The sequence below is a fragment of the Lactuca serriola genome, chromosome 7, assembly GCF_051521515.1.
Source record: "Lactuca serriola cultivar US96UC23 chromosome 7, Lser_US96UC23_V15, whole genome shotgun sequence".
In the NCBI taxonomy this organism is placed as follows: domain Eukaryota; kingdom Viridiplantae; phylum Streptophyta; class Magnoliopsida; order Asterales; family Asteraceae; genus Lactuca; species Lactuca serriola.
Genome location: NC_136414.1, coordinates 30,520,889 through 30,532,148, shown reverse-complemented (window position 1 = coordinate 30,532,148; position 11,260 = coordinate 30,520,889).

Sequence of the window (11,260 nt, the reverse complement as noted above, 5' to 3'; positions counted from 1 at the left end):
CACCCCCATTATAAAGTTCGATGTCCATGTCAAACACATTGACCCGTGCCCCTTATACCAACTTGTAACGTCCGAAAAATAAGACCAAAAATTTCATTTTTAATTTAAATAAAACGATACTTCAAAACATTGCCATATGTAACGCCTGTGTTTCCGGGCTTGCCATATTTAGCAATATAATAGTCTAGGTTAACCTTTGTAACCCGTTTTGAAATAATAAGAATGTATTATTTGAGTATTATGTGTTTTGTGCTTAATTGCTTAATTATGTGGTCTGATTAATTAAGAATAAAAATAAGCGTCAAAATTTAAGTGTAAAATAAACTTAATATCTTTGGTTAATGTTGTAGTAGTTGAAACGAGGTTTCCGAATATATATAGAACGCCCAAATCTGACTTCGTATGAGGAAGTTATGATTTATCGAAGTTCCGGCTTAGCGGTATACAGCCTGTTTTACTCGATTTGAGATCGAGCGGTTGTTAGCCGAAGCAATCTAAATGAGAATCGAAGATCTCATTGTTGGTATCGAAGCGATAAAAAGTTAGGCGAGAACGGACGTCAAACGAAGAAGTTATGAATTTATAACGAAAGTTTCTGTCGCGGCCTATTAAAAATAATTAATAAAAATAAAGTCAAAATTAGCCGACGGAGTCTAAACGAAAGTCGTAGAGCGTGGTCTCACCTTTCCGTGGATATAAAGAACGTCGAAAACGGAGTTCGTATGAAGAAGTTATGAATTTCCGAAGTTTATTAATCATTTTGTATTTTTATTTAATTCAAAATCGGAGGCATTTTCCGAAGCCGAGTCACCGGTGTAATCCGGAGTACGCCCCGCGTACGAGGTTACGCTATCGCGTAACTCCGATAGTGTCGACACTTCGGATGACGCATGCAATGACGATTTCGGACGCGTACGCGCTGCGTACGCCTGTACGCCCCGCGTACTCCGAGGCTCCAGCCTCTATATAAAGGATCCGAAGACAGCCTCATTTCTTGTTCATTTTCTTCTCTTCTCTCTAGTCTTTTGCATCGTTTTTCGTGCCGAAGCTACCCCGAAGCCCCGGTATCATACTCTAGCCCCGAGGCAAGTCCCGAGATCCCGAAGATCCCGAGAAGCGCGGTTCCCGAGTCGAAGCTCTGCCCGCGAGAAGTTCGATTTTCGAGGAGATCTTCCAGATCTGCTGTGGATTACTACTTCTATAAGCCGTAGTGCTGTCGGATCGTCTTCTGATCAAGTGAGTGTGTAGTTATTTCTTCTAATACAATAATACGAAGTATTTTATATAAAAATACGTGCTATGTGTATATATTTGGTTGTGTTATGTGTGAATGAGTATTCACTCTCTTCTATCTTATAGATCTGCTTATTTCTTTATGAGATATGTGTTATGTGTGTGTGTGCCTCATCTGTTATGTGATATATGTGTTGATTAAAGCATGCTATACAGGTTTTCTTTAAACTACGTATGAAAATATATATTTTATCTACTAATATGTTGGGTAGAACATGGGTAGATAGTTGGTGTGTAATAAACAGATGAGAGGCCTCGATGTTGTTGTTGTTGTTGATCTAGTTATTCAGCGGAGTATGGATAACGACCACGGACTCTTTCTAGACAGTCCAGTGGAACGCTAGCAGGTTCATAACATGTAGGTGTTGTGAACGATGTGTTCACCGGTGTACTCTATCCCCCTCATGGTTGCCTTTAGGATATCTATTGTTGAGGAAACCCCTTCGCAGTGATGTCCGTCCCGACGAAAATCCTAGATTAGGTCCCTTGAGATAGTTGTTTTAGGGACGTAAAGTGAGGATAACGGGAATGGGTAATCGGGATAGTGATTGGTTGGTGAAATTAAATATAACTTATTTATTGTGGGTTGAAAACCCTATATGCTCACCAGGCTCCCAAGCCTGACCCACTCAGTTTTATTTGTATTACAGGAAGTGGCACAAGGGCGTAAGATGGATGGATCATCTTGTTGTTTTGTTTACAAGTCTGTATATGTATATATTTGTTGAATGACTTGTAATGTTTATCGTTTATGCTTTATGGTCTGTATCGGAACATGACATCCCGAGTTTTGATTATATAATGAAATGCATCTCTTGATGAAATGCTTTGATAAATATTATTTTATCATGTTTTGTTTTGGGAACAAATTCCGCAACTCTTTCAAATCAAAAGATTTACTCTGAAAATATTTAAAAGCATAAATGAAAATTGGTCTTTTCTGGCCGAGATTTTGGGGATGTCACAGTTGGTATCAGAGCATTAGTTTAAGCGAACTAGGAATTTGTAGGATTTCTAGACTTAAACTTAGAATGCTAAATGGAATTTTGAGATGTGTGTCTGTTGGATTTTAGACACGAGCACTAGTTTATTTTAGGAAAGTTGCCTAAAATGTTTTTATGTGCTAAATGTTATATGTTGCCATATATGATATTATTTGTTTGGATCTACGGTCTGTTGCCGACCGGATCTGGAAACCTTATGTGTGTAGGATTCTAAGCGTATGCCTACGTTATTAGAACTAGCATGTAAACGTTTCGGAGTGATAAGGATGATTTGAATATCTATCGTGAATGAGGATCTAATTTCACCTTATTCGGTGTGTAGATCAAAAATGGTGAGAATAAGGAGTGGCGTTGGAAACGCAGATGAAAACAGGAATCAACCGCCAGTGATTGAGCAAATACCTGTTGTAGCAGCAGCACCAGAACCAATAACAATGGCTGCGGTGCAAGCCATGATTCGGGCTATGCTAGCCGAACAAAGGGAGGAGATGCGACAAATGTTGCATAATAATAGGGATGAACCTATCATACCTATTGAGGAACCGGAATTGATTCCCGAGCAATCGGAGGAAGGGAACAATAGTCGCATGGTGAGTCAAGTTGGGACTCAAGAGGAACGAAGGAACGATCCAGAAAGGAGAAACAACAAGGATGGGCGTATGTACAAGAACTTCTTGGGCGCCAAACCGCCAAGTCTTTCTGGGAGCCCAAAGCCTGTTGAGATAATGGATTGGATCTCCGAAATGGAGATGGTATTTGAAAGTTGCGACTGTAGCAACAAACAGAAGACCGTCTTTGCGGTTAGACAACTGAAGACTGGGGTCTTGAGTTGGTGGAAGTTGTTGGCAGATACTATGCCACGAGGAGAAGCCCTGAAAATGTCATGGGAGGAGTTCTTGGAACAGCTGAGGGTGCAGTATTGTTCAAAGATAGATCTGATTGATCTGAACAATGAGTTCCAAAACTTGAAGAAAGGGAAGATGAGCATAGATGACTATGCTACTGCATTTACTGAGAAGATGAAGTTGTTTCCGTACCTAGTGCCGACGGAACTCTCCAAGATTGAGAGGTTTGCTAACGGACTGCCTGCTGACTTTCGTCCGACGGTCAAAATGGCAACCACTCTGAAAACGGCTGTTCGTGCAGCTAAGAATGTGGAGGCCCAGCAGAAGGAAAAGGGTCTGGAAAGAATAGATGTTGGTGAGAAGAGGAAGTTCGATGGAACTTCAGGGTCCAACAAGAAAATCAAGTTCTCAAAGTCTGGTTCGAGGGGAGGTGGAGGTGAAGCGAAATGGTGCGAAAAATGTAAGAAGAAGCATCATGGAAAATGTGAGGTGGCGAACACATGCTACAAGTGTGGAAAGCCAGGGCACTATGCCAATGAGTGTACCCTCACAAAGAAAGTTTGCTATGGTTGTGGTGAGGAGGGTCATATGTCGAGGGACTGCCCGAAGAAGAAGGAGGCAGCTAGACCCAACATTCCGCCAAAGCCAAAGGCGAGAGCATTCCAGATGACACTGGAAGCTGCTAAAGATGAAGCTGATGTCGCTTCAGGTACCTTTCTCGTTAACGAATTGCCTGCCCAAATTTTATTTGATTCTGGAGCCAATTACTCCTTTATATCGCATGAATTTGGTAGAAAGCTAGCTTTGCCTGTTGTTAGACTAGATAATGCTTTATTAGTCGAAGTTGCTAGTGGCAAGTTTGTACCTGTTAGCTATCGCATGAAAAACATCTTAATTGATCTGAATGGGAATAAGTTCCACGAGGAATTATTGCCTATCGAACTTAATGGTTTCGACATCGTATTGGGAATGGATTGGCTTAGCGCCAACGACGCCGAAATTTTATGCAAGAAGAAAATAGTCAAAGTAAACCCGCCTGGGAAAGATTCGTTTATGGTGTATGGAGATAAACGCAGAGTGAATTCTGGAATCATTTCATTGATGAAAGCCAGAAAATGTTTGACCAAGGGGTGTACATCGTATTTAGCATTCGTGATTGATGCTAAGAAGGAAAAGAAGGTGATGCAGAATATTCCAGTGGTGTATGATTATCCGGAAGTATTTCCCGAAGATCTTCCTGGATTACCGCCTGATCGACAAGTGGAATTCCGTATTGACTTGTTGCCAGGAACGACGCCAATTGCAAAAGCACCTTATCGATTAGCACCGACGGAGATGAAGGAGCTAATGATGCAACTTCAGGAGTTATTGGACAACGGTTTCATTAGACCTAGTTCATCGCCCTGGGGAGCTCCGGTGTTATTTTTAAAGAAGAAAGATGGAAGTATGAGAATGTGCATCGATTACAGAGAGCTGAACAAGGCAACAATAAAGAATAGATATCCGTTGCCGAGGATTGATGACCTGTTTGATCAATTGCAAGGTTCGAGCTATTTCTCGAAGATCGATCTTAGGTCAGGATATCATCAGCTGAAAGTAAGAGAGCAAGATATCGAGAAGACTGCATTCAGAACAAGATATGGACACTTCGAGTTCTTGGTTATGTCGTTTGGACTAACCAATGCTCCAGCAGCGTTCATGGATTTGATGAATAGGGTTTGTAACCCGTTCCTTGATAAATCCGTGATAGTGTTCATAGACGACATTCTGATTTACTCGAAAAGCCAGGAGGAGCATGGCAGACACTTGCGAGAAGTGTTAGAAGTCTTGAAGAAGGAGAAGCTGTATGCTAAGTTCTCCAAATGTGATTTTTGGATTCGTGAAGTCCAATTCTTGGGTCACGTGGTCAACCAAGAAGGGATAATGGTTGATCCAGCGAAGATCGAAGCTGTGACGAAGTGGGAACAACCGAAAAGTCCCACGGAGATTCGAAGCTTTTTAGGATTAGCTGGATATTACCGAAGGTTTATCCAAGGCTTTTCTTCGATCGCTAGTCCATTGTCAGCTTTGACCCACAAAGGAGCTACTTATGCTTGGGGTGAGAAGCATAAGGAAGCATTTGAGAAGCTAAAGGAGAAGCTATGCGAGGCACCGATACTTTCTCTACCCGATGGAGTTGAAGACTTCGCTGTCTATAGCGATGCGTCTAGGGTTGGATTGGGTTGTGTTTTGACCCAAAGAGAAAAGGTGATAGCATATGCGTCTCGACAGCTGAAAGAGCATGAAAAGAATTACCCGACTCATGATTTGGAGTTGGCAGCGGTAGTTTTCGCTCTGAAAATATGGAGGCATTACCTCTATGGCACGAAGTGCAAACTTTTCACTGATCATAAGAGTCTCCAATACCTCTTTAATCAGAAAGAATTGAATATGAGGCAACGACGCTGGCTAGAATTACTTAAAGACTATGACTGCGAGATACTTTACCACCCCGGTAAAGCTAATGTTGTTGCTGATGCTCTCAGTCGGAAAGTCAATCCCGAAAGGAAAAGGCCAAGAGCGTTGAGAATTGAAGTTGTCTCAACTATTTTGGAAAGTATAAAGAAAGCTCAGAGCGAAGCTTCTGAGAAGAATGACAGAAAGGAGGAACGTTTGGGCAAAACGTTGGTGTTCGGTGTAAACAGTCATGGACTGAAGGTGTTCCAAGATCGGATTTGGATACCTAAGACAGGAGGAGTCAGAGATCTTCTGATGGAAGAAGCTCACAAGACCATGTACTCGATTCATCCGGGTAGCACTAAAATGTATAGGGACCTGAAACCCTATTACTGGTGGCCGACGATGAAGTTTGATGTTGCAAAGTATGTGGCCGAGTGTGTACTTGTGCGAGAGTCAAGACACAACATCAGAAACCGTACGGGAGTTTAGAACCTTTGCCTGTGCCTATGGGTAAGTGGGAAGACATTGCTATGGATTTTGTCACTAAACTGCCCAGAACAAAGAATGGTCACGACATGATTTGGGTGGTCGTTGATCGATTCACTAAGAGTGCGCATTTCATAGCGGCCAGGGAGAAATGGTCTATGGAGAAGCTTGCGAATTCTTACGTGAAGGAAATTGTGAGGCTTCACGGTGTTCCGTTAACAATTGTGTCGGATCGTGATAGCCGTTTCACATCGAGGTTTTGGAAAAGTCTACAAGAGGAATTGGGTACCAAGTTGTGTTTAAGTACAGCTTACCATCCGCAGACTGATGGTCAGAGCGAACGAACGATACAAACACTTGAAGATATGCTGAGAGCATGTACCTTGGAATTCCTAGGTAATTGGGATGAACATTTACCGTTGGTAGAATTTTCCTATAATAATAGTTTCCACTCGAGCATTAAGATGGCACCGTACCAAGCTTTGTATGGACAGAAGTGTCGTACGCCGTCTTGTTGGCTTGAGGCTGGGGAAAAGCAGTTTATGGGACCGGAGTTGGTTCATCAAACTGCTGAAAAGTTGAAAATAATTAGGGAAAGAATGTTAGCGGCTCAGGATCGTCAAAAGAGCTATGCTGACAAGAAGCGGAGACCGATAACTTTTGAGGTTGGGGATTCGGTTTTGCTTAAAGTCTCGCCGTGGAAGGGACTTATAAGATTTGGTAAAAGGGGAAAGTTGAGTCCAAGGTTTATTGGACCGTTTAAAGTTCTTCAGAGGATTGGGAACCAAGCTTACAAGCTCGAATTACCCGAAGAACTGAATGGAATTCACAACACTTTTCATGTGTGTTATTTGAGGAAGTTCACGGGAGAAGTTCCCGACATAATTCCAATTTCTGAATTGAGAATTGATGAGAACAAAAGGTTGGTCGAAGAACCAGAGGCAATTGTTGACCGAAAGACTAAGAAATTGCGACGCAAGATGGTTGGGTTAGTGCTTGTCCGATGGAAACACACGAATGGGCCGAATCTCACCTGGGAGACGGAGAGTGACATGATGGGTCGCTATCCGCATTTGTTTGTTGATGTGTGATTCCGGGGACGGAATCATTCTAAGGTGGAGAGAATTGTAACGCCTGTGTTTCCGGGCTTGCCATATTTAGCAATATAATAGTCTAGGTTAACCTTTGTAACCCGTTTTGAAATAATAAGAATGTATTATTTGAGTATTATGTGTTTTGTGCTTAATTGCTTAATTATGTGGTCTGATTAATTAAGAATAAAAATAAGCGTCAAAATTTAAGTGTAAAATAAACTTAATATCTTTGGTTAATGTTGTAGTAGTTGAAATGAGGTTTCCGAATATATATAGAACGCCCAAATCTGACTTCGTATGAGGAAGTTATGATTTATCGAAGTTCCGGCTTAGCGGTATACAGCCTGTTTTACTCGATTTGAGATCGAGCGGTTGTTAGCCGAAGCAATCTAAATGAGAATCGAAGATCTCATTGTTGGTATCGAAGCGATAAAAAGTTAGGCGAGAACGGACGTCAAACGAGGAAGTTATGAATTTATAACGAAAGTTTCTGTCGCGGCCTATTAAAAATAATTAATAAAAATAAAGTCAAAATTAGCCGACGGAGTCTAAACGAAAGTTGTAGAGCGTGGTCTCACCTTTCCGTGGATATAAAGAACGTCGAAAACGGAGTTCGTATGAAGAAGTTATGAATTTCCGAAGTTTATTAATCATTTTGTATTTTTATTTAATTCAAAATCGGAGGCATTATCCGAAGCCGAGTCACCGGTGTAATCCGGAGTACGCCCCGCGTACGAGGTTACGCTATCGCGTAACTCCGATAGTGTCGACACTTCGGATGACGCATGCAATGACGATTTCGGACGCGTACGCGCTGCGTACGCCTGTACGCCCCGCGTACTCCGAGGCTCCAACCTCTATATAAAGGATCCGAAGACAGCCTCATTTCTTGTTCATTTTCTTCTCTTCTCTCTAGTCTTTTGCATCGTTTTTCGTGCCGAAGCTACCCCGAAGCCCCGGTATCATACTCTAGCCCCGAGGCAAGTCCCGAGATCCCGAAGATCCCGAGAAGCGCGGTTCCCGAGTCGAAGCTCTGCCCGCGAGAAGTTCGATTTTCGAGGAGATCTTCCAGATCTGCTGTGGATTACTACTTCTATAAGCCGTAGTGCTGTCGGATCGTCTTCTGATCAAGTGAGTGTGTAGTTATTTCTTCTAATACAATAATACGAAGTATTTTATATAAAAATACGTGCTATGTGTATATATTTGGTTGTGTTATGTGTGAATGAGTATTCACTCTCTTCTATCTTATAGATCTGCTTATTTCTTTATGAGATATGTGTTATGTGTGTGTGTGCCTCATCTGTTATGTGATATATGTGTTGATTAAAGCATGCTATACAGGTTTTCTTTAAACTACGTATGAAAATATATATTTTATCTACTAATATGTTGGGTAGAACATGGGTAGATAGTTGGTGTGTAATAAACAGATGAGAGGCCTCGATGTTGTTGTTGTTGTTGATCTAGTTATTCAGCGGAGTATGGATAACGACCACGGACTCTTTCTAGACAGTCCAGTGGAACGCTAGCAGGTTCATAACATGTAGGTGTTGTGAACGATGTGTTCACCGGTGTACTCTATCCCCCTCATGGTTGCCTTTAGGATATCTATTGTTGAGGAAACCCCTTCGCAGTGATGTCCGTCCCGATGAAAATCCTAGATTAGGTCCCTTGAGATAGTTGTTTTAGGGACGTAAAGTGAGGATAACGGGAATGGGTAATCGGGATAGTGATTGGTTGGTGAAATTAAATATAACTTATTTATTGTGGGTTGAAAACCCTATATGCTCACCAGGCTCCCAAGCCTGACCCACTCAGTTTTATTTGTATTACAGGAAGTGGCACAAGGGCGTAAGATGGATGGATCATCTTGTTGTTTTGTTTACAAGTCTGTATATGTATATATTTGTTGAATGACTTGTAATGTTTATCGTTTATGCTTTATGGTCTGTATCGGAACATGACATCCCGAGTTTTGATTATATAATGAAATGCATCTCTTGATGAAATGCTTTGATAAATATTATTTTATCATGTTTTGTTTTGGGAACAAATTCCGCAACTCTTTCAAATCAAAAGATTTACTCTGAAAATATTTAAAAGCATAAATGAAAATCGGTCTTTTCTGGCCGAGATTTTGGGGATGTCACACCATACAACCCAGATAGACCAAAGTATGACACTACATCATATCATATCAGAGTAAATCTCAGAATATGAAAAAAGGTGGTGTGTGCTCTACAATCATCTCGGGCTCTTCCCTTTTGATCATGAAGTACCTAAAACATAAACTGAAAACCATAAGCACAAAGCTTAGTGAGTTCCCGAAAATACCACATACCATACATAAATAGACACATATTGGGCCCCCGCCCCACATCGGGCCTCCCTCGGTATCGGGTCCTACTCAGCCTCGGGCCCCACCCGACCTCAAGCCTCACTCGGGTTATAGATCTGTCATTCATTAGGCCTCACCCAACATTGGGCCCCGCCTGGTACACATATAAACATATAAACATATAATCATGCTAACACATACGATAATCACAAAGCCAATGTCATACAAAGCAGTCATCGGGCCTCGCTCGACATCGATCCCCGCTCGGTATACATACCAACACATAACACATGCAAGAGTCACGCAGACTTCTAACATCCTAACATAACAATCATGGGTCGACATTAATGTCATCGACCCGTTAAACCCAGTGAGAAAACTTACCTCTAAATCTGAATCAATAGCTGATGAGGCCCTAACTCCGAATCTCTGCTCTAACCGATACCTAACCATCAAAAGACCAATTCTCAACATAATCCAAAATACCCAAAATACCTCATTAGGTCAAACTGGGTTAAATGGTCAAAAAGTTCAAAAGAGTCAACTCAGTTGACCGCCAAGTCGTGGTAGCCCTTTACCATGTCGTGGCGTCGAATACGACAAAATAGTCGCGACCAACCCCGCCACCTCGTCGTGGTAACATGGTTTTCGGCAGCTTAACGTATAAAACCACTTTCTTTGATCCAAAAGGGTCTCCAACTCAGATCTGGTCCATAATAGGGTCTAGATGGATAAAGTTTCCAACTTTATCCATTAGAACCCTCCAAAGTGCATAGATCTCAACTTTAAGGTCCAAAACATCACATAACTTAAGCAATATTCACTCAATCCTTAAGATTACTTGCTCAAAGGCTCCATAAGGGTTTCTAACACCAAACATATCATAAAAATCGGTGCTTTCCAGACATGCATGTCCAATGCATTACTTAAACTCTTATTAGGTTAAAAAGGCCAAGGATCCATGTATGGCCTCAAAACTCAAATCTAAATAAGATACAAAGAACCAAATGCTCCAAATGGCTTGGGGATGCATAAAGTTGCAAGCTTTATGAGATTCAACCTTCCAAACAACAAGGCATAGAGAAAAGTGGACAAAATCCATAGATCTATCAACTAACTCATCAAGGTGAAGACTATATACCTTGTTGAGATACTTGAGGAAGATAAACTTCTGGACCTAAGTTGCTTTGGACTCCCAATATGATCTTTCACCACCTTCTTCCTTCATAAGCACACATTACACACACTTAGAGGCCAAAAACTCACACAAGGGATCTAGGGTTTGCAATGGACAATTTGGAGAGATGCAGGATGATAAGAGGGGGGCTATGAGAGGTTAAGAAGTTTAAATAAGGGCTCAACCCATAAACTTCAGGTTTTTTCTCCAACGACCGCCTCTACATCGTGGTGGGTCATTAAACTCCCGCCGCCCAAAACCTTATCGCCACGTCGTGGCCTTCAAAAGAAAATATCATACACAACGAAACTAATTTCATATCTAGAATCGAGTGTTACACCGGTTATAAGTACTGCATACATACAAAAACAACAAGGACATACTTTGCAACAAAAAAATATTAATGACTAAATGTATAAAAGTGAGAAATATATTATTATATTAAGTCATTTTTTTCGGCTTACCTGAAGTAGCCGGTCATAAGGATTGAATGTATGCAGTTTAAATAAGTTGAAAGAGGTATATATGGACGAAATAGTGACCGTAGAAATAAAAATATATATTATCTTTTTAAGTCTCTA